The sequence below is a fragment of the Symsagittifera roscoffensis genome, chromosome 1 (assembly GCF_963678635.1).
Source record: "Symsagittifera roscoffensis chromosome 1, txSymRosc1.1, whole genome shotgun sequence".
NCBI classification, from domain to species: domain Eukaryota; kingdom Metazoa; phylum Xenacoelomorpha; order Acoela; family Convolutidae; genus Symsagittifera; species Symsagittifera roscoffensis.
This window is the reverse complement of record NC_087062.1, coordinates 68,479,798-68,504,931: the sequence shown is the minus strand read 5'-3', so window position 1 is coordinate 68,504,931 and position 25,134 is coordinate 68,479,798. Positions and strand designations below refer to the sequence as shown.

At 34.7% G+C, this 25,134-nt stretch overlaps 2 protein-coding genes across 8 annotated transcripts in view; both read left to right on the top strand.

The window, feature by feature from the left end:
• LOC134848171 (glycogen [starch] synthase-like) overlaps positions 1 to 25,134 on the top strand; it is a 183,251-nt gene that overhangs the window by 71,248 nt on the left and 86,869 nt on the right. The window lies entirely within an intron of this gene.
• LOC134848131 (GATA zinc finger domain-containing protein 14-like) overlaps positions 1 to 25,134 on the top strand; it is a 54,168-nt gene that overhangs the window by 18,030 nt on the left and 11,004 nt on the right. The window contains exons 1-2 of one of the 7 annotated variants that reach the window (XR_010162898.1): positions 16,613 to 16,690; positions 24,115 to 24,301. The exons of 1 other annotated variant lie outside the window; for it this stretch is intronic. The gene's annotated coding sequence lies outside the window, so the exon portion shown is untranslated. 5 more of the 7 variants (XR_010162897.1, XR_010162901.1, XR_010162899.1 and 2 more) reach the window with 5 other exon arrangements.

Below are 25,134 nucleotides of genomic sequence, written 5' to 3'. Positions count from 1 at the left end.
TACTAATGTTTTATCGCTCTAATTCTTTTAACGATCCGCTACACCTCTTTGTTTAATAAGTCTTTGCTAATCAAATTAATGCACTATCTTGTTCAAGAGTTGTGAAAAAAAGTTCATTTATTTAAAACAAATGGAATGAAAATTCCGTAATCTCAAAAAAGAGTTACAGGGTGTTTTAGCTTCACTCAAGGCTCAAAGTAAAGTTAACCCATTGTCGGTAACAATTGATAATTTGGAAAAAATGCTTCATTTATTGAATGGCTGACACTTGAAAGTCATGCTCAAAATCAAGCATTACAACACTGGTGTGATATCGTGCTTTTTCGTTCATAACAAATGGTATAAACGCAAAAAAAATTCACCATGTACTTCGTTTCATAAACTTTTACTCAGCTATCTATCACTTGTCAAATATCATTGTTCTCAGAGTCTAAAACACTTACTTGCAAACTTGCCAAAACCCATATACCAAGCATGTCAAACAGCAAACTAATCAGAGTTAAAGACACATTTCACAAAATATAGTTCGGCCTCGTATAGGTTTTTTGGAAGCTTTTCTTATAAAAGAATGATGCTTTTTCTAGGTGGTCCCTGATAATTACTTGAATGTCTGACAGAATATAACTTAACAGTTCTTCTTTCAAATCATGAACTCGGTACTACGAATGAACAAATAACACAATGAAATCAGGAGTTATACAGGAGTTTAAGAAGGCCGGCTGCAAAGAAGTTTTCAGATGAATCTTAAAAGTTTCGTAAACTTTTTATTGTTTCGATAAGCAGACGATTTAATAATAGATTTACTAATACAGGTCAAAAAAGTTGCGTCATAAAAAGTTTCAATATCTTATAAATGAACCTAATATGATCCGTTTTTGGTATGCATGGTTTAGCGCAGAATAAAGGGTCATAATTTAGGATTCTCCTCCTTCCATTTGGTAAGCCTATTTCATGAGTTTTCTAAAATAGGGCTGGTTACTACGCAGAAACGTGCAACAGATCTTTAATGTAAACCAAGCATAGCCGGCAGTTGTGCAAGTAGCACTGATTTTCCATTTTGATATTCAGAAATTAATAATCTTGTACCAATTAAGAAAGCAAAATCTTGTACCACAAAAATGAGGATACGTGGGTTGGTGGTATTGTCAACCGAGGTTTGATTTAGTCATTGCGAGGCTTAATTGAGCACAGCATAAGCGCACAATTTGGAGTGTGTAGAACTCTGGAATGCAGAGACAATTCTTTAAGTATGTTTTAATTTTGTCGGATCAATCAATAGAAACGAAAGAACAAAGGAATTTTAAAGAGGTTGCTTTGGCTGCGGAATCCACTCACAATCCACAAAATAGATAGTTTGGCCTCATAATGGTGTTTGTGGAACTTTTTATTTGTAATTGCGAAGAATGGGGTAAGAGAGTGGATGTTTTCAAATCATGATGCTATTCTTAGCTGGTCTCTGATAATTACTGAGCGTCTGCCAGAGTTTAACTTAAAAGTAATCCAGCTTTTCAAAAAAGTAAGAAAATTGCCAATAAAACTTGTGTATAGGAACTAAAACTCAAAAAGTTGACTCATCAAAAAAATCTTGTCTTCATATGAAAATTTTTTGCTTGCATTTAGGGAGCGTTAATACATTAAAATAAAGAAATTTTTTTAGGTTAACTTAATAAAAAAATCTTGGAATCACTTGCGACCTCATTTCAAATGCAATCGAGGCGACAACCCTCACATAGGGCGTAGAGGTAAAAAAAATGCCTTTTTTTGTTTGATTCCGGTCAGGATTTGTTTGTTTTTAAACAAGAAATTTAAACTCTTGCCAAAAAGTTGTCGGGTTCTTGTCTTTTTGCTCATTTCTTGTCATGTACTTTGCCACAGCCTTGGTTATACTTATGATTTTAGCGTTTTTATAATTAAAAAATATGGAAGTAAACATTTCTAGGTGTTATTCAAACTAGTGTGGTCAAAGAACTTTTGCTTTTTTTGAGAAGAAATATCAGATTTTTATTCAGAAGAAAACCATTAGCAGTGCATTCTCTTAATATTTTTGATTCTCATAGAAACAAATTATTTTAACTGCAATAGTTTTAATTTTGTTCAAGTTTTTTTTAATCAATATTCCAATTTTTCCCTAATCAGTTTTTTCTTCCGTCTAGTTTGAGTTCGCCAAATGAGCTTTTATGATTTTAGAGCAATAGAGATGAAATTCGAACTAGTTTTGTTACATTTTGAATTGTTCTGAAAATTATGAAAAATGTAGTTTTTTACTAATGTCTTAACGCTCTTATTCTTGTATGGCTCCGCTTCACCTCTTTGTTTCTTAAGTTTTTTGCTAATCAAATGAATGCATGAAAAGCACGACAATTAAAGCCGAAGTCAAAAAATTTCAACACTCAAACAGCAAACCAGTTTGGCACAAAAAAGTGGCCAACAAAAATTATCATTTGAACAAAATGTTTTGGGATATAACTGACACGATTGAAATAAGAAAATCTGATTTGAAACACTTATTTCAAGGTAATGTTTATTGTTATTGGTGTATCGATACTCTAAAAAGAGACATTTCTAAAAATTTTTATTCTTTTTTTTACGTAAATATATATTGAACTTAAACTATTTAAACAAAAAAGAAGTTGCAAAAATGATCTGAAGCGCTAACAAAACAATTGGATAACTCTAAATTACAGCGAAAACCTTAGCAGCCACAATCAGGCGGCTACAGAGGATAAAATAACTCTTATCCTCAAAAAAAAAAAAATTGGCCAGGCAACAACAACGCCAGAAGCGTTTTTTTTGCTGGGTCATAAAAATAATGGGGGTAGCTCTTGTTGATCGTGGTGCTTGCTAAAGCACTCGCTATATTTCAAAATTTTTTTATAAAAAATGAACATCAGAAAAATTTCTTAATATTTATGACATCAATCGTTTCTTTTGATTTGAAGATACATATCTTGTCTTGTCAAGAACGAACTTCATCATTTCGGGTATCCCTCTCTTCAAAGGCACACCATTGCCTTCAAACAGATGACGATTTATCAGTCCAAATGTTATCTTTCAATTTGTTTCATGTACATACGCGAGCTACTTATTCGCAGAAGGCCTCGGAAAATCGGTAACTGGATTCAGTTTTTTGTTCGAACAAATCATGATATTCTTGCCTCATTACTGACATTTGTACGCAATACATGAAAGATATGGCCACTGCAGTAAACACCGTGCCTGAACTCTGGTCCAACTTGCTCAAATTATTTGAATAAATTAAGCGTTCCGCGGTCTGACCTTTTGACCCGCTAAATGTCAATTTGGATGGGAAAAGTTTAAGTTTTCGGGAAACGTTATCACGCCAAATGGGATACAGCGAGGAACAGAAAATTTTCATATGCATTTTTTAGCCAGATAAAAATTCAAGAGACACGAAAACAAGTTAAAATTCGGTTTTGGAAACAATGCAACCTAACCTCATTTATAGCGTTGATTTCCAATCTCTCTTTTTTATGAAAATTGCAACTGTAGAGTATTGTAAGTGAGACGCACTGTATTAGTAGAGCAATCAGTGTTTTCATCAAGGAATTCCCTAAAGCTCCCATAAAATTTTGAGAATGCCGGGCACAATTTCAGCATATCAATGTTTGGAGGCTAGTGTTGGTTGGTAGTTTCATTTTTTATAATAATGTAAGGTGTGATGAAGCGGAAAACTTTCTACATATTAAATTGATGGTCAAAACTGAAACCAAATGTAGTCCAGTTTCTGTTTGTTTATCTCATTCATTGTAAAGATGTTTGGGCAAAAAAATCACTATTTTTTTAAAGAAAATTAATGCTTTTATCACCTATTGATTTCAATTCCTTTCAATAGTCAAGGAAGGTAGCGAGGACCTCATCTAGGTCGTGATGTTTCATTTTCTCTATGGAAAAAGTTAAAGTATGATAATGATCAAAATTGATTTTAGGTCGATTTAACCTGTGAGTTCAGTTTAAGTTCAATTCAAAGCATTAAGCTCCAAGAAAGGCAAATTTTACTCTCTAAATGGCTCTCCAAATTATGAAGGATTTTCAAACACAAAGGGGCTTTTTGATAATTAAATTTCGCAGCTGAGTTTAAAAAAATCAACTGATCCACTTTTTTCTAGTTAGGCTAAAGTTATGAAAAAAGATATGATTTAGAGAGCTTCAAGGTCATTAAGTTTTTTCTTGGAACACAACGTTTCAAAAGTGTCAACAATCTGGTTTTACTCGCATGTGCGTAAAACGATATTTATTGGATCCTGCAAAATTGAACGCTTTTTTGGTAAAACAAAATCAATGCAATTTTGTTGCCCTCTTGCGGTGAAAAATTCCAAACTATCACAGCGCCTGATTGGCTAAACCATTTAGTACCCAAATAGCGTATTTGATTTTCGTCGCCTTCTTGTGGGAAGACGGTATTGGAAGTATGTGTGTATTGACAAATTATATCCCTTGTTTTGACCAATATAAATGAGGATAACTTGTCTGTTCAATAAAAATTGAATGACCGAGATTTCGAGGGATAATTTTCACTATCAGTTGAGTTGATAGGTTCCTTGGAAAAGTTTCGGAACAGCATAGCAGTTAGTTTCAAAGCAAGTTTTGTCGAAAGCGGCAAACACTACTACCACATAATGTCAGTCAAAGCTTGAGTTTGGCAGTGGGCCACATGTCGGACTTATTGACAGATAATCGACTGCTCTCAGCTTTTTACCGGCAATATGCGAGGCTTTGAAGTCGAGTCGTAGGAGGCAACCCTCCCATGTGGGAGGGCAGGATTGATAGCTCTTAGTTTCTCAATTCTTTGATAAGGCGGAATTAATTGCCTCACGATTCGAAATGGTTGACCAACGGATAGTTCTTGGAAGACTCGCAAGGCCATAATATATCTACTAGCTCGAGCTCGTTTATGCTGTAATTTGGTACTTGCTAATTTTAAAATTGTGACGTGAAGGCAATAGGAACCGAAGCATCAAGATTTATCGCTCTTACGCGGCCCTCAAGTCCTTGTTTTTTGCGTCACATTTGACCCTTGCGAAGTCTTGAGGAGTCCTCGTGAAACGTCTTGCTATTGTTTGCTATGAGCTCGAGTATCTTGCCGAACGCTTCTGTTTGATTTTCTGATCATTGAAATTTTTGTTTTGTTTTTCCTTTTTATAGACGAACAAAAGAACTCATTTTGGCTCTGTAAAATAATTGGAATAAACAAGTGAGTGGTTTAACAACCCTATAAAAGACTGTTATTGCTTCAACGGCTTTGCGGCTGCACATTTAAAAACGCTTGAGTCTTTGAATGTTCTGATTGGTTTTTTGTGTCGTCAATACTAAAGCGGAGCCATGTGAGCTTGGGTACTGTATGTTTGCATTTCGAGAGTTTTAATGAAAATCTTTCTTTTTCTAGTCTTCGAAAACCTCCTCAGTCACGGTATTATGTTCTAATATCGATCTTTTTGAAAAAATCAGGATATCGTTGAGAAAACAAAATATACTCGGTAGTCCTTGTAATGTGTTGTCCATAGCCCTCTGGATTTTTTGAGATCCTAGTAAGAAGTCTTGAATCTATATGTCCCTGTATATTCGTCGAAGACAACCCGGGTTGACAAAAAATGCTTATCTTACAGTTCTATACTATGGAAAAAATGCTTATCAAACGGTTCCATACAATTCCAGTGAAAAAAAATCGTATGAAAATCACATGATAAGCATTTTTTCTATACAATGGAACTGTATGACAGGCATTTTTTCCATTCACTGGAATTGTATGATAATGATTTTTTCCATTCAATGGAAAGGTATATTGAAATTTTTTTAAGAACGAACTTTTGCATAAAACTTAGTGTCTGAATGAGCAAAACGAAGAAAAAAAATGAGGCAAAAACTAAATCTTAGCCCAGTCCAACGTCCCAGTCTCTCAACAGAAGATAAAAACTACAGAAAACTTCAGAGGTTTGAAACTTTGCATGTAAGTTTCTCTCCTCAAATTCGAGACAGCAGAGAGTTACTCTTAGCGGGAACCAACACTAGGGGAAGGGTTGCCTCATACTAAAAATTACTGTCAAGAAATTGAAGACGCCATTCTGAAGTCCAAATCTGCAGATCCAAGGCACACTCCATTTCAGCTCCGAAAAAACATTACATATTTAAAAAGAAATTTTTTGGCGGTTAAAGCGAACGAGCAGGTCCTATAAGACCTACCCATTAAAATTTAGACTTAATCTGAATTTTTTCAGCTCGGTGTTTTCTATAAAGGGACACATTTCAATATTTTAAATTGGTTTTGTTCACGTCCGAGAAGACTTTTTTCCCAAAAACTCTTGTTTAATTATTTGGGATACACGATTTTTCCTGAAAAAAAAAGAAAAAAAAACAGAACACACCCATAGAACATAGTGCTCCTTGTTTTAAATGGTCGAAACAAACTATAGAGTTTTTCAAATTTTGTTGAATAAAACCAAGAAAGGTTTTGTCAGGTGATTCTTGGAAAAACAACAGTGTTTTTTTTCTTCCAGGTTTTGATTATATCTTAGGAAGTCTATTTAAAATAGACTGCAAACATTTTACATCAAGTTCAACATTGAAGCGTTGATTTACCTACTAACGATTTAGAATTTTTGGAATATTTAATGTCACATTTTGTTTTTTTCCAAAAACTGATAGTCATGCAATTCTCATAAAATGGAAATCGTATGATAATCATCTTGCGTCCAAAAAAAAATCAGTAAATTTGATGATCAAAGTGACTACAATTATTAAAAACTAATTTCGGCTCACCTGACCTTGCGTAATTGCTTTTTTGAAAAGTATTTGAACAAGAAATTTGGTGATAAAACAATGGTTATCATACCATTTTCATAGAATAAAAATTGTATGATAAGCATTTTTTGTCAAAAAAAAAATGAAAAATGGGCCAAATTGATCTAAGTTAATCAGAAAACGCTTGATTTAGCCTAAAAAGAAAAAAAAACAGAACACACCCAGTGTTTTTTGTTTTAAATGGTCGAAACAATCTATAGAGCTTTTCAAGTTTTGTTGAATAAAGCCGAGAACGGTTTTGTCAGGTGATTCTTGGAAAATCAACAGTGTTTTTTTTCTTCTAAATTTTGATTATATCTGAGGAAGTCTACTTAAAACAGACTGCAAACATTTTTCATCAAGTTCAACATTGAAGCGTTGATTTACCTACTTACGATTTAGAACTTGCGTAAACACTACATGGTTGATGGATTTACCAAAACTTTCCAGTTTTTTTCGACGAAACAGTTTTTTTCCACTCCGACTTGTCAGTAGTCTGTTCAACTAAAGGTACTGGTTCTTCTGGTAGACTAAATTGAAAAATTTTGCTGCTGAAGCTTGAGTCAAAGTCTAAACTAACAAACATCTCGTCCGCTTCTCTGAGATAATCAACTTTGCCAATTTGAGTATCTGATCATTGGGTTTGATGCCCACCATTCAATTTCCGTGCAACTTAGGGAGTCGGTGTTTGTAACCGACAAAAGTTGCAAGGACTGGTTTGTAGGTCACGCTGAGAATTGAAGCTGATTTGTCCACGTTTAATATGGATCTTGCTTTCGTAAGATTAAGCGTAGCTGGGCTTCTTGTGTCGACTTGGCACTGAAAAGACAGGTACAAGCTTGTAATGTAATCCGAAGTCGCGTGGGTCTCACTGTCGCTGCATTTATGATCTCGAGAATCTTGACCGGATACATAGTCGCTTCTTGCGAAATGCTCAGAATGGAGTTCTCGGGTTCGCTGTCCGAGTCTTGGAAGTTACAATCGTCGTGTCCCTTAAGCCACTTTCAGTAGCGTGGGTCTTCTTCTGCAGGATTGCACACTTCAACCTCTCGTCCTTGGCTTCGTTCGGGTCAACCGCATTTTTTGCTTGCCCTGCCAGTATTAAAAAAGAATGCCTCAAGTCCCTTCTTCCTCCTTGCTTTGGGTTAAACAAGTGTTCGCGTTCTCTTATAGCGTGGAAATCTCTGAAGCTCGAGGTGTTGATCACCATGTATGCATGCTGTTGCAGAAATATCTTTTTTACTTCATTCCCGAGGGAAAAAAATAGGCGGATTGGGTCCTGCTTTCCGCTTTATGATAGAACACATTTTGACCGACTCTTGGTGCTTCAACTTATCGTTCTGCATTTGCCTCATTTATTTTTCGCACTGCCGCCGCATCTCTTGCTACAGGATTTGTGGTTTTGTCTACTGTTTTGCCACCTCTGGGACTGGGACACAGGCTGTTGTAAACTGCTCTTGGCGGTACCAAAAAATAAAATCGTGTTGCAGTTTTTTAACCTAATGGCGGATGGCGGATCCCGACAATAATTTTGGCCAGATTAGGATTAAGCCCAGTAAATCAGTTCGATCCTCCGATGAAGTTTGAAGTGCTGGCTGCGACGCGTGGTATCGCCTAAATTTCTCCTGTAAACTCACTAGATGATATTTAAAAGAGAATCGTTAATTAATCAATATAAATTTGATCAATTTAAATATAATTTACGATACGTATAATTTGTCAACAGTTATCAAAGAGTAAGTTTCGCTAGCTTTATGATTCACTCTAATCAGGGGCGGATCTAGGATTTTCTCGAGAGGGGGGGGGGGGCGGATTTTCAAAAAAAATTATGAAAGTTTTGTCGACTTTTTTTAAGGTCGACCAAATTGATTTTCTGAGCTCTCCCAAAGCACTACAAAGACCCTGTTTTGGCCGAAATTTCTAGGCGTTTTTAGGCTCTTTTTGGAAAATTTTTGCCGAAAAAATAGCGTTTTTTTTCGGCGCGCGCTCCCCCCTCAAAATTAGTATATATTGGCGCCAAAAGCGCCTTCAGAAAAATTTTAGGGTCCGTAACCAAAAATGGGTATCTCAAAATAGTACAAAGGGGGTACCTTTTGGGTCGGCAGGGGGTCGAATCCCTGAGGGGGGGGGGGGGCTAAATCCGCCCCTGACTCTAATGGTTTTTACTGGGTAGTCGACCTTGAACGAATAAGTGGGATCATGATGAATTGCGGTACTAATGATAAATATCTAATAATAGGTTCTAAATGATTGTCTTAGCTCAGCATTACACCTCTCTAATTCTCCCTTTCTTTTTCTACCAGTTAAGCTAACAGTTTCCTTTGTTTTTCTACCAGTTAAGCTAACAGTTTGTCATTCTCGCAGTTAACAATTTTTTTAATCATACCTCTTGATTGTGAATTCAACCTGAGAGAGTTCACTGAAAAGACAAAAAAAACTTTTTATATAGTTTTTTTTACTGGGGTTGAACTCACCAGCAGATTTATGGGGGAAGGGGCGGATACCCCCTTCCCTCAGGGATTCAACCTCCTGCCGACACAAAATGCCCCCCTTTGTACTATTTTGAGATATCCTTTTTTGGCTGACTGAACCTAAAATGTTTCTAAAGGCGCCTTTGGCGCCAAAATATACTAAATTTGAGGGGGGAACGCGCAAAAAAATGCAATTTTCTCTGTCAAAATTTTCCATAGTTGCCTAAAACGCCTTTTTTGGGATGTTTCTTCAAAAAATTTGCCTGCGGCGCAGAACATTTGGTAAAAATGGGATCTTTATAAGGATATGGGAGAGTTCACAAAATCAACTCCCTGACCAATTGCACAGCATATTGCTTTGTATGTCGTTCTGATCAGTTCGCAAAGTGATTTGAATGACTCTAGCATAGGATGATTTTTTTGGCCCTGTTTAAGAACCTCAAGGAAAGCTTGCAAAGGATCGATTGGCTTAATAATCTTTTCCCCCTTTTGTTTCAGACTCAGAGACTCATCTCATTGTAATTATGCTACAATTTTCAGTATACTTTAGTAGCTACACCTTTTAAAAATTTAATCCTTTTTCTACAACCTAAAACAGAATAAAATTTGAAGAAACAAAAGTGACATTTTCCATTTTTTAAATTGATTCACTCAAGTTACTGGGGTCAGAAATTTCTGTGCTACTTGCACAGCCACAGCTCATACCGGATCTTTATTTTTTTGGCAAAATGATCGAAGCGCTCTCTGGTGCCATTTTCCGCTTTTGCACTAGATTTGTTCTGATCAGCGAGTTAAGCTCATTATAGACAATGACCTCGAAATTTAAAAATTAATATTGGAGGATGTAAATGGCTATTGAATTTCACATATGGCTTTTAAAAAACTGTAAAGGTAGCAGTTTTAGTTTTCTATTTTCAAGGTTACATTTTTTTTTTCTGCCTCCAAACAACTCATAACTCGCGACATTTCAAATATTTATGATTTAGTTAAGGTCGTTAGCAGGATAAATAAGAACCGGTTGTAAGGTAACACCAAAATGGACAAGTTACGATTAAGAAGCAACGTTTTGAACTACTCCTTTGCCTCAATTTCTATTAGAAATAGTTTTACAATCCTCGATGTGAAAAATCACTAAGACAATGTGATAGCAGGTTATAAAAGAACTGGTGGTAAAAAATGTCGAAGTTTTCTTGAGATCCAAACAGTTCAAATTATCTTTCAAATTGAAGTTCTTCAATTTACCCATATTAATGAAGATATATGCTTTTAACATTCGCAGTCAAACTTCTGAGGAGGAGATTCAATCGAATCTCCTAGAACCTTCAAATAACTACTTCCATCAAACTTATTCACGAATTTTTAATCAACTAGGTAAACGTGGATTGAATGATAAAAGATTTTTTCAAAGAGCCTATAATTATTGAGGGTAGCCAGTAACTACGCAATTAGCTCAAAATATTGCAACTACGATAGAAGGCAAGAAGCAAGACTGATAGTATCATGGCAACGCCTTGAATGTTCCAACTGTCCGTTTATGAGCTAATTGAAAACATTAATCAAAAAAGAAATAAATAGTTTTAAAAAATGAAGAAAAAAAAACGTTCAATTTTGGTTCGTTTATTACACAAGCAAGCTAGCGAGCTCAGTGTTATTTTACCAACTCGCTTTTTTTCTAACTCAACTCGCTTATAAATTTTTTCATTTGGTGGTACCTTTGCTGCATAGCTTTAGCAATTAAGCAAGACTGCTCGTATACCAATGCAAAGCACTGAATGTTCCAACTGCCCCTTAGTCCATATCGATTAGTTTTTGGGAAAAGAAAAAATTAAAAAACTATCAGTTTTGGACAATAAGAAAGATCAAGTTACAAAATTACTACGACCGATTAGTTTAGCTAGTCTGAATTCAGGTTGGAATGATTTTGTTGTGCAGTATTATTCGCCACACATAAACAGTCCCCGTTACTATTTCAGCATTTTGAAAAAACCTTAAAAGCAAGCATAACACAGTTCACAGCATGGCCAAATTGGCAATTTTTAAACACTAAAAATTTGCAACAAAATATTTGAAGGAAAAATATTCTTTTAAATTTGTTTTTAAGGAGCCAATCTTTTTAATGGAGCATACAACTTTTTTGTTAAAAACTTATTTCGATCGCCGAAAATTGTCTGAATAAAAAAAAACAAGACTGCTCGTGCCCATTAATTAGTATCGAGTAGTAGCTTTTGGTAAAGGAAGTATTGACAAACTACGAGTTTTAGGCTGGAAATATCAAAGAAACAAAATTTGGTTCGCTTTTGGAATTAATAAGACCATTAATAGCGTGCCTCCATTCAATTTAGAACGATTATGAGTGCGGATAATTTGCCGCGCATAAATGATTCGCGTAATAAACACATTGTCAAAGTATAATTCCAGCCGCATCCGCACTTTAGTCTAGTGCAAGCATATTCGCTTGACAATCTGAAGATTTCCGGATCGATGCCCATACGCAGTCAATATTTCTAAAACTGCTCTAAAAACCCCGGGCATATATGTTCCTCACTCTTTTTTGAACGTTGGAAAAAAAACCCACACCAAGCATAAATATTTCGTTTTTTTTGCAAGTCGGAACAATAACATATATTGTATCTGCTTTATTGGCGGCTTGTATTTGTGAAGTGCAGCTTCTCATCTCTGTTTTAAATGACGCAAATTAGAAATTGATGTACTAATCGCCTAGAAACGTACTAACAACACCCAATATTTTGCCTCAGACCATTCTGGAATAACTTTTGAGCTGATTAAGTAGCCGCCTACACGTTAAATTTTTCCGCATAATATTTCGAAAAACAATCACAGATAAAATCATTTTTTGAATACAATCTCAGGGCATCACTAGTTTTCAGATGATGTAAAATCTCCGTTTAGCAGTGGCTGTTTGAAAAAACTAAATTTGTCTGGAGAAAAAAAAACCACACCGAGCATAAAAACCACACCGAGTGTTCCGTCACTTTCTTCGAAAATGGTATGATTAATTAGGAAAAAAATGGGTTTGATTTTCGTGATTTGTTTTCAATCCCACTGCTGAGACTACATCAGAACAAAACTGCTCGTAGCAGGGTGAAGCCCTGAATGTTCAGACTGTCTTTTAAGGTCTATGGAGCATTATTAACATGAAAAAAATAAATGTGATGAAAAAATGAATAATTTTCTTCACTTTGAGATTTTTTGTCAAACGCATCCTCCCTTACATCATATAAAGTATAAAGTGATAGACTTTGTTCCTATTATGGAACGCAAATAAGCTTTTTTCAAACAATTTGGATATATTTCTAAGTCGGATTAACTCTCCGCCTACGCGTTAGTAGCGCGAAGTATATCGAGCGTTAATTGTCCCAAATTAGCCAAAATGGCAATCTTTAAACCCCTGAAGTTTTACAAAAAAATATTCACAGGTGGAGTATAATTTCAAATTCAAGCTCAGGACAACAATACCTTTTGCCTGATTAAAATAAAACTCCGTCAAAACTGGCCTGTTAAAAGGTCGAAATTTGTCTGAAGAAAAAAAGCACCCCGAGCACAAATATTCCGTTATTTTCATTACAAAAGTCGGAACAAAAACTGAAGTTTTGTACCAGTTTTCATCAGCTTCACGATTCCTTTTTAAATGTTTCAAAACTGAATCACCGCAGAAAGGATTATGATATATTTCACTCGACCTCATCTGACGTTCATTTTTGATATTTGACGCTGTTTCAAATCACTCGTAGTTAGCAGTTGAACTACCAATTCAAAAGAAGTTAATAAATCATCAAAACCAAGTTGATAACGATTAAAGTGGCATGAAAACGAACCGAAGGGGCAACATAAAACAAAAAGAAAGATCATTCTATCAAACCGAATTTTCAGACAAGCGGTCTTAAAACCGATTAGCAATCTTGAAAAATGAGAAAAAAGTGGTTTTGTAGTCAATGATTTTAGGTGACAACGCGCTCTAATTTTTGAATAGAGTCTTACCTTGAATTAGCAGCTCACAACACGCTAGAGGCTGCGGTCACTGTTTTTTTTGCAATTATGTTACGCAATTTTTATGTAATTTTGGCTTCAATATATGGTAACTTGTAGATATGGCGGTTTGTTGATCAATCCCGCATGCCAGATTGCTGGTTGAATTTCAAAATTAGATTGTGGAGCTGCTTTTTTTCCAGACAAGTTTCGTTTTCTTAACTAGTAATTTTTGAATGGAATTTTAAGTAACATTTGAAAGCTATTGACACCGTGAGCTCATACTTTGTTCTCATAATGCGTGACTGTCGATTTAATCCATCTCCATTGCTCCAATTAAAATTTAGTCAAGCTATCAGGAAAATTTAAAACTTCGCTAGACGCTTCTCATATCACTAGAGGAATGTTTTTAAAAAAATCAAAAAATTCATATTTTTTGTGATTTTCCTTAAATCAATTTTCAAATTTCTTAAAAAACGACTTATTTTCTGGACCTTAAATGGGTTTCAGAACGTTCAAGGCTTCACCCTGTTACGAATAGTCTTGTTATTATTTATCTATTGCGAGATTGAGGATTCTACACTAACTACTAGACATGCGTTAAAGCTAGCAATTAAAAACGTATCAAAATCGCGACATCTCTAAAACTTTTAAATATTCAACTTTTGAAACATAATCTAAGTTTTTTGACAATGCTAAAAAGCTTCCATTTTTTCTTCAGTTATCCGAGTATCTTAGAAAAAGTTAATTTTATATAGACTAATTTGATCACAACTCGGACGTATTAGTTTGCTTAGAAATTTTAAACGCCCCGGTTTTGTATAAAATCAAATTTATTTTTTTTTGCAAACTGGTTACCGGAAAATGCGAAACATGATATCCTGGTTTTTTAACAAGAAACTTTATTCACAAAAAAATGCACCTCCTTTTCTGACCTGAACGCAAACCGCAAACAGAATTTTAAAAAGTCACCATTCACATATAGCCCGCAATCTTCACCCTTTTAAAAACAGTCAGATAAATCACCTGGGGGTTGCTGCTTCACTGAGGGTTTTAATTTTTTTTATTTGGTTAAAAATTCAGCTGAAGTTAACATAAACAGGTTTTTCCAGATTGAGAGGGTTCACACCCTTTGAATACATCCAGATTAATGTAAAGCCATACGAAAGCAAGTGTCTTGTAATCGGGATTTTTTTTTCCGTTAACAACATTTCTTACAAATTTTCAACTTGCTTCATTATTGATTCTTCACAGCTTCCAGGTTCTTTCGCACATGGCCCAAAGGTTACGCCATTGCCTTTGTGAAATAATAATTTCCGGCGTTCGAATCAGTGTATATGCGATTGAAAAAATTTTTCCGGTTAAAATTGATTTATTGGACTTTTGTTTACGTGCTTAAGGTTTCAGCACTCAGTTTTTCGGTACTTGCAAGTCTTACTCATTGTTGTTTCAAGGAAGACTTGAAACTTATAAAAACAGTTTTTTTCTCAACTTTTTTTCCACATCAAATTTTGTTCCGTTGAAAGTTTAAAAATCACATTTGTTGCCTGGCATTTGTGCCTAAAAATTTAGTTTGATAAGTCTAGAGTTTTGGTTCCATGAAATCGAACGGGATTGGGTTTTTTGTTCTTTATTGAGCACTTCGGATTTTATTTCGAAAACTAATTTATTGATTTTCAAAAACGCGCGTGACAGCCTATCTTCTGTGTCTGTGTGCCTGCAAACTCTCCTCTTTTGTTTTCCGTAACGTCTCTATCTACGGCTTTCGAAAAATCTCTGGGCAAAAATTTGACCCATACTTTTGATTTTTTGTTTTCTTAAAAATTACGTTGCCAAATCTGAGAATGCGGGTTCAATGAAGTTAAAGGATAGTGAGAAAATCTACTGCATCAGCGGCCATTTACAATGTTTTTAACACAATTTCTTATCGCTCTCGGAAAAGTCAAATTCATGGTTTTTAATACTGTTTGTTCAAACTTTGACTTCTCTCAAAACTTATGATCAAAACACAAGTTTCTTGGCTTAATCAGAACAACTGGTTGCGTGACTTGTTTTTGTACACAGACTTGTTTTAGCTAAGCTCTAATTTTTGTACACAAAAAGTTATGAGTCTCGGAAATCTCAAATGTTTGATTTGTTGATCAATTATTGAAAATGTTTTGGTTTCTCGATAACTATCCCGCCAAATCTGGTATCAGGGGTCAATTTGAAGCAACCGGTTGCTTAAAACCTATTTTTACAAACGGTTGCGCCCAACTTGTTTGAGAAAAAAGTAATTATCTTTTAAAAAAAATCGTACTTTTGATACTTTCACTGTGTTTTGAAAACTTTGTCTTTTCTCGAAAATTACCGTCATTTTTCAGGTTAAGTGGTCAAGAAAACCTGTTTTGGAATTTTTCCCCGCTGAAGCTGCCTCGAAATGCGTCCTTCAAAAAAGGCATGTGTTCCTGAAAGTGAATTTTTATTATCTTTTGGCCATTTTTTTTTAGAAACTTTTGATGAAATTTTTGGCTTTTTTATAAACTACCCTATCAAATCTGGGAGCTCAATTAAAAGTACCTGATGCTGATGCAAAAGTTTGTCCTACAGAACGGCGAAACCTTAATTTTAGTAAGAGAATTGTTACGTCCTCAGAATCTTTACGTCCTCAAATCCCAATGTCTCAAAATTTTTTCATCCTTATTTTAGTTTTGGGCAAAGTCCTATTTTGAATTACTTATTTCATATCGCTTCAGTACAACAAGTTCAAAGAGGTTCAAACATATACCTGCAGATTTAGCTCGGCAGCTAGTATTATTTTATCGACCCGCGCCAAATTTTTTGGTTCTCTAATTTTTTTCCAACATTTTTCTTTTTACTTCTTTTTTATGATTGTGTTGTATCTCAAGTGGTGCGAAGCTTTGCATCGCTTCTGTGTTAATGAAAATGTTTGGCTATTTTTCTTTCAAGTGTGCTTTAATTTTTTTTATTCCGTGTTTGTTTCTCGAATCTTTTCTCTTTTCGGTAAATTAATGTTTTTGCCAAATCATAAAATTATGGTACCAAATGAAGTGGAAAGATTTTTTCACGCCTGTCAGTTGAATCATATTTTTCCCCTCTGAACGCAATTTTCTACGAAATTTGATTACTTAAGCAAAAACTCTTTGCTTGTCGTTGTTTCTCATCAATTCAATGCTTTTAGTTGTAATTTTGCTTTCAATTCTCCGAGAATCCATTTAAACTGGGGTTTTTCGGAGTTGTTGACTTTTGAACAACCCAAGTGCCATTTCATCTCAGTAGAAGTTGAGCGTTTTTAGAAGGGTGTTAGACTACTGAGGTGTTAAGGACAGAAAAATTGATGTGCTTCAGTTCAATGGCGACACGCTTGCATCTGCTTGTTGTCTTTTTGATCCATTTCGCTGATTATCTCCAATGTTTAATAGCGCGAATAACATCAAGTGCACACTGATCTAAATATTTAGTTTTTATATTTTGAAAAAGTTCCTTTTTTCGAGTTTTCTTTTAAAATAAAAACTCTTTTAAAATACTTTTTCAGTTTCAAAAATTACGCATAAGCAACAATGCAAACAAATACATCTGACTCAATTACAATTTTTGCTCTGCTTTACCTAATAATTTCTGGTGCTGCGAAAGCTGGGATCACTTTACAACTGGGAAATATTGACTCTGAAACACCGGGAAATGTGAGAACAATAGACAGCTAGGAATTTTAATTAATAAGTAGCGATCGCTTTGTTCCGCTGCACTTTCAATCGGTTCGATATGAAGTTGGCTCAAAAAATTTCCAGTTTTCACTGGCATTAGATGCTCGGAATTGATAGTTTTTTTTCTTTCAAAGTGGAAGAAAGTTTTCGCTCGGTTGGGTTTTTGTTCTCATTACGAGGCCAAACTGTGCATTTTGTGCATTGTAAGTGGATTATGCAACAAGGACGCTCCCTTTGTTCTTCTTTTGTTCTTTCATTCCTTTTGATCTTTAACATGAATTTTAACATGCTTAAAGACTTGTCTCTGGAATTCAGGAAAATACAGACACAAAGTTGTGCGCCTATCCAGTGCAAAGTTTCGCCTCGTAATGCTGACTTTCGAAAAAACTGATTATTTATGCTTGGAGTGGTTTTTTTGTTCCGACTTTCAAAGAACACGGAAAATTTATGCTTTGGGTGGTTTTTCTTATTCAATCAATTTTTTGCGATCAAATAGTTTTTGTTCGAAAGATATTATACCCCATTGAAGATATCGGGGTATTATACCCTTGAAATCGATTGTAAAAAGATATTTCACCTCCGATCATTTTTTGCACAGTTATGGGTGTTTGAAAATTGCCAATTTGGCCAGGTTCTTAAGCGCTCATTGAAGATTTTACTAAAAACGCTGAAAGCGTAACGCGAACTAATTGTGCCTGACAAATCATTCTGCACTACAAAATCTTTCCAAATTGAATTAGGACTAGCTAATCGGTCGTTATAATTTCGTTACTTGACTTTTTACAGCTGATCTTTGATATTGTCCACAAATGATAGTTTTTAATGTTTTTCCCCAAAATTAATCGATATAGATAAAGGAGCAATCGGAACATTAACGGTTTTTCCCTGTTATACAAGAGGCCTTGTTGTTCCGACTTTTACAGAAAACCGAATATTTATACTTGGGTGGTTTTTTATTCGATAAATTTTTGGCGTTGGAACTCATAGTTTTTAACAAAAAAATTACACCTCATTGCAAATATCAACTCCCTGAAATCAATTTTAAAAAAATTTCTCCAATCTTTTGTTGCAAAAATAATTGGCAATTTGGCCATGCTCTGGACTTAATTTTATCCATAATCCTGAAATCGTAGCACGAATTAATTATGCGTGGCGAGTTATCCCTGGCAACATAAATGTTCAACTTGAATGTAGGGTAGCTCATTGGTCGTATTATTTTCGGGCGACTCAAATTTTTACACATGGTCATTTCGTGTCGAATGCGAGCTCATCGGAGCAAGTAGTCGCGTTTTTCCATTGCGACGGTTAATTTGGTCATATAATTTTTAATTAGTCTTCTGTTGTCTGATACAAGTTCTCCAAGTTTCATTGGCTCGACGTAATTCCATTTTGAATGTAGGCAATTAATTGGTCAGCCGAATTATATCTTCATTTATTTGAGGATGAAAGTTCTTTAAATTTATTTTTCTTTATTTTGTCTAAACAATAAACACTAAACAATAGACACTGAAGACAATATACACTAAAGATTCTATTGTTTAGACTCCTAGATTATTAAAAGAAGTGGACCTAAAACAAAACCATGTGCCACTTCATAAGAAATGCGTGTCGGTAATGATTTACTTTCACAAGGGTACGCAAAATGTGCCCTGTTTTCGAGGTAGGATGTCGAAAGTTCAAAAATGGGGCCACGCAATCCTTAAGAGTCAATTTTGTTTAGAAGTTCTCCATGATCAACCCTCTCTACAGCTTTTTTAAGCGCAAAAAACGTTCACTGCGTTGATTTGTTTCGATTGTCCCAGATTTTTTGTACAAAAATCAAATCAAGGTTTCATTACTTTAAAGCGGAAGTTAGAAAAATTTTCAAAGTTTGTATCAAGTCTGTATGGCAGATTCGTATGTTTTTTTTATTTTTTGTAAACAATAAAGCAAAGTGCACTAGTTTTCCAGGTGCAAAATAAAAGACTCTAAACTTCAAAAGAGATTTAACCAACAAAATAAAATAAAAACATCAAACAGGATTATATTAAAACATAAACAAGGCTGCTGCGTGGCAAGCTGTGGACAAAATTACTATCAATCAAACAGTGGACAACATATATTTCCTTTTCTTCGAAACCGGAACAATAAAGAAAAAACTAGGAGGAAAAGAATTAGGATGAGAAAAGTTGTCTCTTTTCGGTAATTAAGAAAACTGTTTTCAGTTACCCTATTTCATCTTTTTTGTATTTTTTCAATGTAAAACAAAGGCTTTCATAATTAAGTTTAAACACATAACAGATATGTCTAATAAGTCTAGCAGGCAAGTGCTTGAAATCGCATGTATAGATTAAGATACTAACTTAGAAACAGCGCAAGCAAAACAACGAACAAGCCCAAATATACGAAGAGTCGTGCTCAATTTTATTTAAAATGATCGTTATTGAACAACACCCCGCACCGGAGTTCCATGGATAATAATCGATTATAATGGAAAAATGTTGTCTAAAATGTTGTCATTATAATCCATTATAATCCATTATAATCCATTATTGTGGCAAATTTAGACCATGTAATCGATTATGTGGTCATTAAAATCGATTTTTTTGAAAAATAAAAATCCATTATAATCCATTATAATCGATTATAATCCATTATATTTGTCACTGAAATCGATTATTTTTGCCAAAATAATCCATTATAATCCATTTCATTTTTAGAACTAAATTCGACTATTTTTTCAAAATATTGCAAATTTTGCGAGAAAATTTTGCAGAATTTATGCCATGTCTTTTACTACATGGCATGTCTCAACGTCATCCCCTCGCCCCCTCAAGCTTCCTCCCTCCCCCTCAGCTGGGGGGGGGGGGGAGAAGCTGTGGGGGGGTTGGATAAATAAACTTCGGGTAAACTGGGGGAGGGTAAATGGACGACTGGTAAACTGGGGGAGGGTAAATGATGGGAGGGGGTGGTGGCGGTAAACTGGGGTAAATTTTATTCTGAAATGTAACATTTTATGAAACGTAATTCGTAGCAACTGCACTAAACAGGAAATGAGATAATTTTGAACAAAATTGTAAATTTCAAGAATAACCCCTCGAAAAATCCATTATAATCGATTATAATCGTTTAAAAATGGATTATTTCGCCTCGAAAACAAGTTTCATTTTCTTTCAAAAATAATTGATTATAATCGATTATAATCGATTGTATTCGGATTTTATTGATTAGAGAAATAGTTTCATTATAATCCTTTTTCAATCGAATATAATCGATTATTATCGAAATTTATTGAGACAGACCACGAAAATTCAATATAATCGATTATTATCCATGGAACTCCGGTGCGGGACTGCTTTTATATACAGGAACAAATCCTGAATAGTCCGACTGCCCCTTAATCCATATCGAATAGTTTTTGGAAAAAAATCTTTTAGACAATATCAAAGATCAGTTGTGAAAATCTGAGACGTAGAAAATTAATTCGACCATAAGTTAGCCTCAATTCAATTTGGAAAGATTTTGTTGTGCGGGGTAATTCGCCACGCATAAATTATTTTTGTTACATTTTCAGCATTATAAATCCTCAGAAGATCCTCAAAGCGCACATAAATTAGTCCAGAACATGGCCAAATTGGCAACTTTCAAACTCCCTTAATCTTGCAAAAATTGGTTGGATGTTGAATATATTTTTATATTTGACTTCAAGTAGTTGATATCTTCAAAAGAGTATAAAAATGTTTAGTCAAAAATTGTTATTTCGATCGCCGAAAATTGACTGAAAAAAACCACCCCAAGCATAAATATTCCTTTTCTTCGAAATTCGGAACAGTAAAATTGTTCGTGTCCGAGGAAGACTCTGAATCTTCCGACTGCGTTTTAGGCTATCCATATAAATTTTTAAGCGTTAAAATTTCAGTCGTAAATGAAATTAATAAAACCAATTATCGTGCTTATATTTCATTTGGAACGATTTTGCCAAGCGATTGAATTGAATTGGCGCTATCTTTTCAGCATCAAAGCAAAAATGAGCAGTTAAGATAGATTTGTTTCTAGTTCAATTGGGATGTATCACTTGTTACCTCATATAGCGAGGGGGGGGGGGGGGCATTTTTCAAAAAACTCCTTTTTTGGAAGATATTTCTAAAAAAATGTTTTGAGGCAAACACTACCCAATAGACCTTAAAAGTCAGTCGGAACATTCAGGACTTCACCCTGATGCGAGAAGCTTGTTTCAATTGTATCGAATTCGTGACAAAGATCGAAACATTGATTTGACATATTTAAAACTAATTTGGTTAATTTTTTGCAATTGGTAGTTTTTTTGCTCAAAATAGGTTGCTGAACATTTTGACTGGTTGACATATATCACCACAGTATTAATGGGAAGGGAAGACACTAATGATTTAATGGAAAAATACAAAAAGCGAATTCAGTGAAGATGTATTCTTTGATCAAGGAGTCGAGTTCTTGAGGAGAGGCAAAAATCTGCCCCTCCTTTTCGTAAAAAAAAACATTATTTAACCTAATGAGTGCCCTTTAAAGGTTGATGTTCAATTTTGATGTACCTTTTATTCGGACGGAGCGGAAGGGAAATTTCAATGATTTCTGGAGTTAGAAATCTAAATTTCGCCAAAAAGTGGTGCTTTGGCTTTCATTTATTTTCAATGCACCTAAACAAGAGGTCTGATAGGGTCGAGTAAAGTATCATCTTAAATTTCCCACTGCTTGACTCAGATTTTAAAAACAAGCTTAAAACAAGGTGTTGGCATTGAAAAAATTAGTTCAAATTTTTCTATTAGAATATTTTACTGCGAGTCGCGAGGAATGGAGTGAATTTGGCTTCATTCTTTGACTTATTTACACTTGCGAAAGCCTTTCATAGATCCTCTGCGAATCGCAGAAACAAGAATTATCATTAATATTTTTAAGTGTTTTGTTATTGGAAACTAGACTTTTTCCGGAAACAACTTTTCGTACGAATTTCCAACTTACTTTAATATTGAACTTAACAACTTTCAATTTCCTTTGCACTTGGTCTAGAGAAAAGGACATTGCTTTGCATCCTAAGGTCCGTGTTCGAATTACGGCCAGACCTTTTTTTTCAGTTTATATGTAATTTAAAAAAATTCGGGCATACATTGGTTTGACGGAACTTCGTTTTACCGGCTTAATTGCCATGTCCCGGATTTTTCTTGTGCTGTAAACTATATTTATGGTATTTGCAAGTGTTGTGCATAGTAGTTCAAAGTGGGACTTTTTGAATGTTTTTTTTGATAGAAGCTGTTTTTTTTCGGCTCAGCTTGTGTCTGCCAAAAAAGGTCGGCTTTGTTTCCGCTTCGTAAGTTTTGTCCCGTTGCTAATCTAAAAATCATGTCTTGCTTGCTTTGCATGTTTGCCTAAAACTCTGTTAGATCAAAACATTTTCTTGGAAATTAGGAGATGGACTTTTTTATTTTATTTTTTGTGGCTCTGAAGAAATTTTCTTTTTTTTGCAAAAATTTTTCAAAATTATTCTCAAAAAACTATTCTAACGATTTTCAAACAAAAGGATATCAATGAAAAGAACGCCTAATTCCATGTGTGCCTGCATATTCCCCCAGTCTCTCTTTTTTTATTTTATACTTATGTCTACAGCCTTCTAAAAAGCCTGTGTGTGGGAATTTTTGTCCCATCTTTTTGGTTTTTTCTTTTAATCAATAACTAACCCACAAATTGGAGGCTTTGGTGCGAAGGAAAAAAAACGTATAGAAATAGCTTTCTCAAATGAGCAGCTGCGACCAAATAACTTTCAACGTAAAAGTATGGCCATCGGAATAGTCAAATTTTTGATTTTTGGACTGGTGGATTTTTCGCGAGAGATAACTTCTCAATTTCCAGATTGTGGGCTCAATGGAGATAACAGATAGAAGAACGCGATTAAATTTATGACTTATCCGCCGATTTTTTGAACTTTTCAAAATTTCTCGAAAACTACACTCCCGTATCTAAAATTGAGTTCAATCCAAAAAACAGTTGGAAGTTCATTTGCATTCGCGGTTACGCCTAATTTTTTTATTGATACAAACTGTTATGGCCCTCGAAAAAAAATTATTTTCTCACTGTTTTTTGAAACTTTTGATTTTTTGCAAGAACTACCCTCCCAATTTTGAGTTTTTGGTTTAATTTTAAATTACAGAATTGTTTTTGAAGAAGCGGTTACGCCAACATTAGACACCAAAAGCAATGATTCCAGTAAATATCAAAATTTTGAGTTGTTGTTGATGTGTTTATGAAAATTCCAACAAATCATTTTTTTTACTCTTCTCACTTACTCTAGTAAAGTAATAACTATCAGTACGCATTTCATTTTGCATCAGTATAACAAATTCAAAAATTATCGCTCGTGTACCTGCAGCTTTAGTTGACACCTGAGTTACACAGAAAAAAGTTGTTTCAACATTTTCCATTTTTTGAACTATGTTTTTTATGTTTGTGGCGAAGCTCCGCTTTACCTCTATCTTCATATTTGTTGACTCATAACATACATATACGCCTTTATAGTTTTATTGTACAACATTGATCTATTGATTTCAGTCTAAAAGAAATGAGAGTGAAAAGAACTATAAATAAAATACATTTTTTTTGCAGCAACATTTTTACCTAAAAACCACTGCGTTGACTGTGTCAAGTTTTACATATTTCATTACACATTTAATTTTTTTATGATGCTGAAAGTTTGTAACTTTTGAGGGACAAAAAGTTTGTAACTTTTTGTTCATAGTTATGATACAATGAACAAATTTTTTTTTCGTGCGTCTGTCCTTCGATTTTTTAAGGCCTGAAACTTTGGAATATGGGTTATTTTAATTCTCATTTTGCAGGAAAAAGTCTTGGGAGGCATATTGATTTTCGACATTAGTATTAAACGCGTAGCCATGTTGGTGCAATTTTTGCAACAATGAATCACTTCTGTTGTAGATTGTCAAACTGAAGGGCGTAGGCATTATTAACTTATTACTACCTGCAATAAAAGCAAGATATCATAATTGTGGAAAAGGTTGCCCCGTGGCATCAGCGGAACTTGCATCAATTCCTAATTTTTTGATAATTTCCGAAAGAACTTTTTCATTTTTCATTTTTCCTTCTCAGCTTTTTTATAATTCAATGACGTGTGCATTTGACATGAAAGTTTATAGCTGGAAGTGGTCTGGGATTATTTGACAATTGACATCAGCTAGAAAGTAAACATAATTTTGGGGATAACAAAGCCCGTCTGTTATTTCATCTGCTGATTATTTTATCTTTTTTGCTTCGATAATGGTTGCCCTAACAAGTCGGATGCAAAACAACTTCATGCCGCTTATCGCTTGCTTCGTTCTTTTGGTAAGTGAAATCGGACCCAAAACTGAATCTTTATCATATCTCTGCCCCCCCCCCCCCCCTCTAACACCCACTCATAAAATTTTCCACCAATTCTCTTCTCACTCCCTCCCCCCACCCATCTCCACCCATGATTGAGCTCTTCTACCGCATAGTCGAAGTCGCTAAAAAACCCCCTCATTCTTCTTTCAACAATCACACAGCTGCTTTTCACCGGTATTTAATCTGAGTTCGTATTTTCTACTTTATATAGAAAAATCAGAAAAAATGAGATTATTAGGGCGCCTAGTTTTTGGTTTTTGGTTATCTCTTATGTTTGAACAAGTTTTGTGTATCGGGTTTTGTTAAAAGCAAAAGCGAATCAAAACCAGTTTTTCCGAAAATTAAGGACCCGTTTAGGGGAGGGCAAAGGTTCCCGCTTCAGCACTCAAAAGGTCGTCCTTGGGTGCTTTTTTCCTAGAATTCCATCTAGATCAAACTCTAGACTTTTCGAGAGGAATCTTTTAGCGAGAAAATAGTAGTAAGTTGGTGCGTAGGTAGAGAGTTACGGTGCTGATTTTGATTATACTGAAAAATGAACTAAATTAGGAACTTTGAACGCCTTTTTCTCCATCAGAACGACCATCCTAGAAAAAAAACTCCCGTCTTAGAATGTCATATAAGATTTGACGGAACATTCCGCTACCTTACAGCTTTCGATTAAAATAGCAAATTTTTCCCAAGAAACAACGCAAACTTTAAGGAAAATCAAAAAATTGCCTTAATCACTTTGCAATCAATCTCCTAGTTATATGTATTTAACTGTTCGAAATGGTTTTGGAGACAGTTCCGACGTG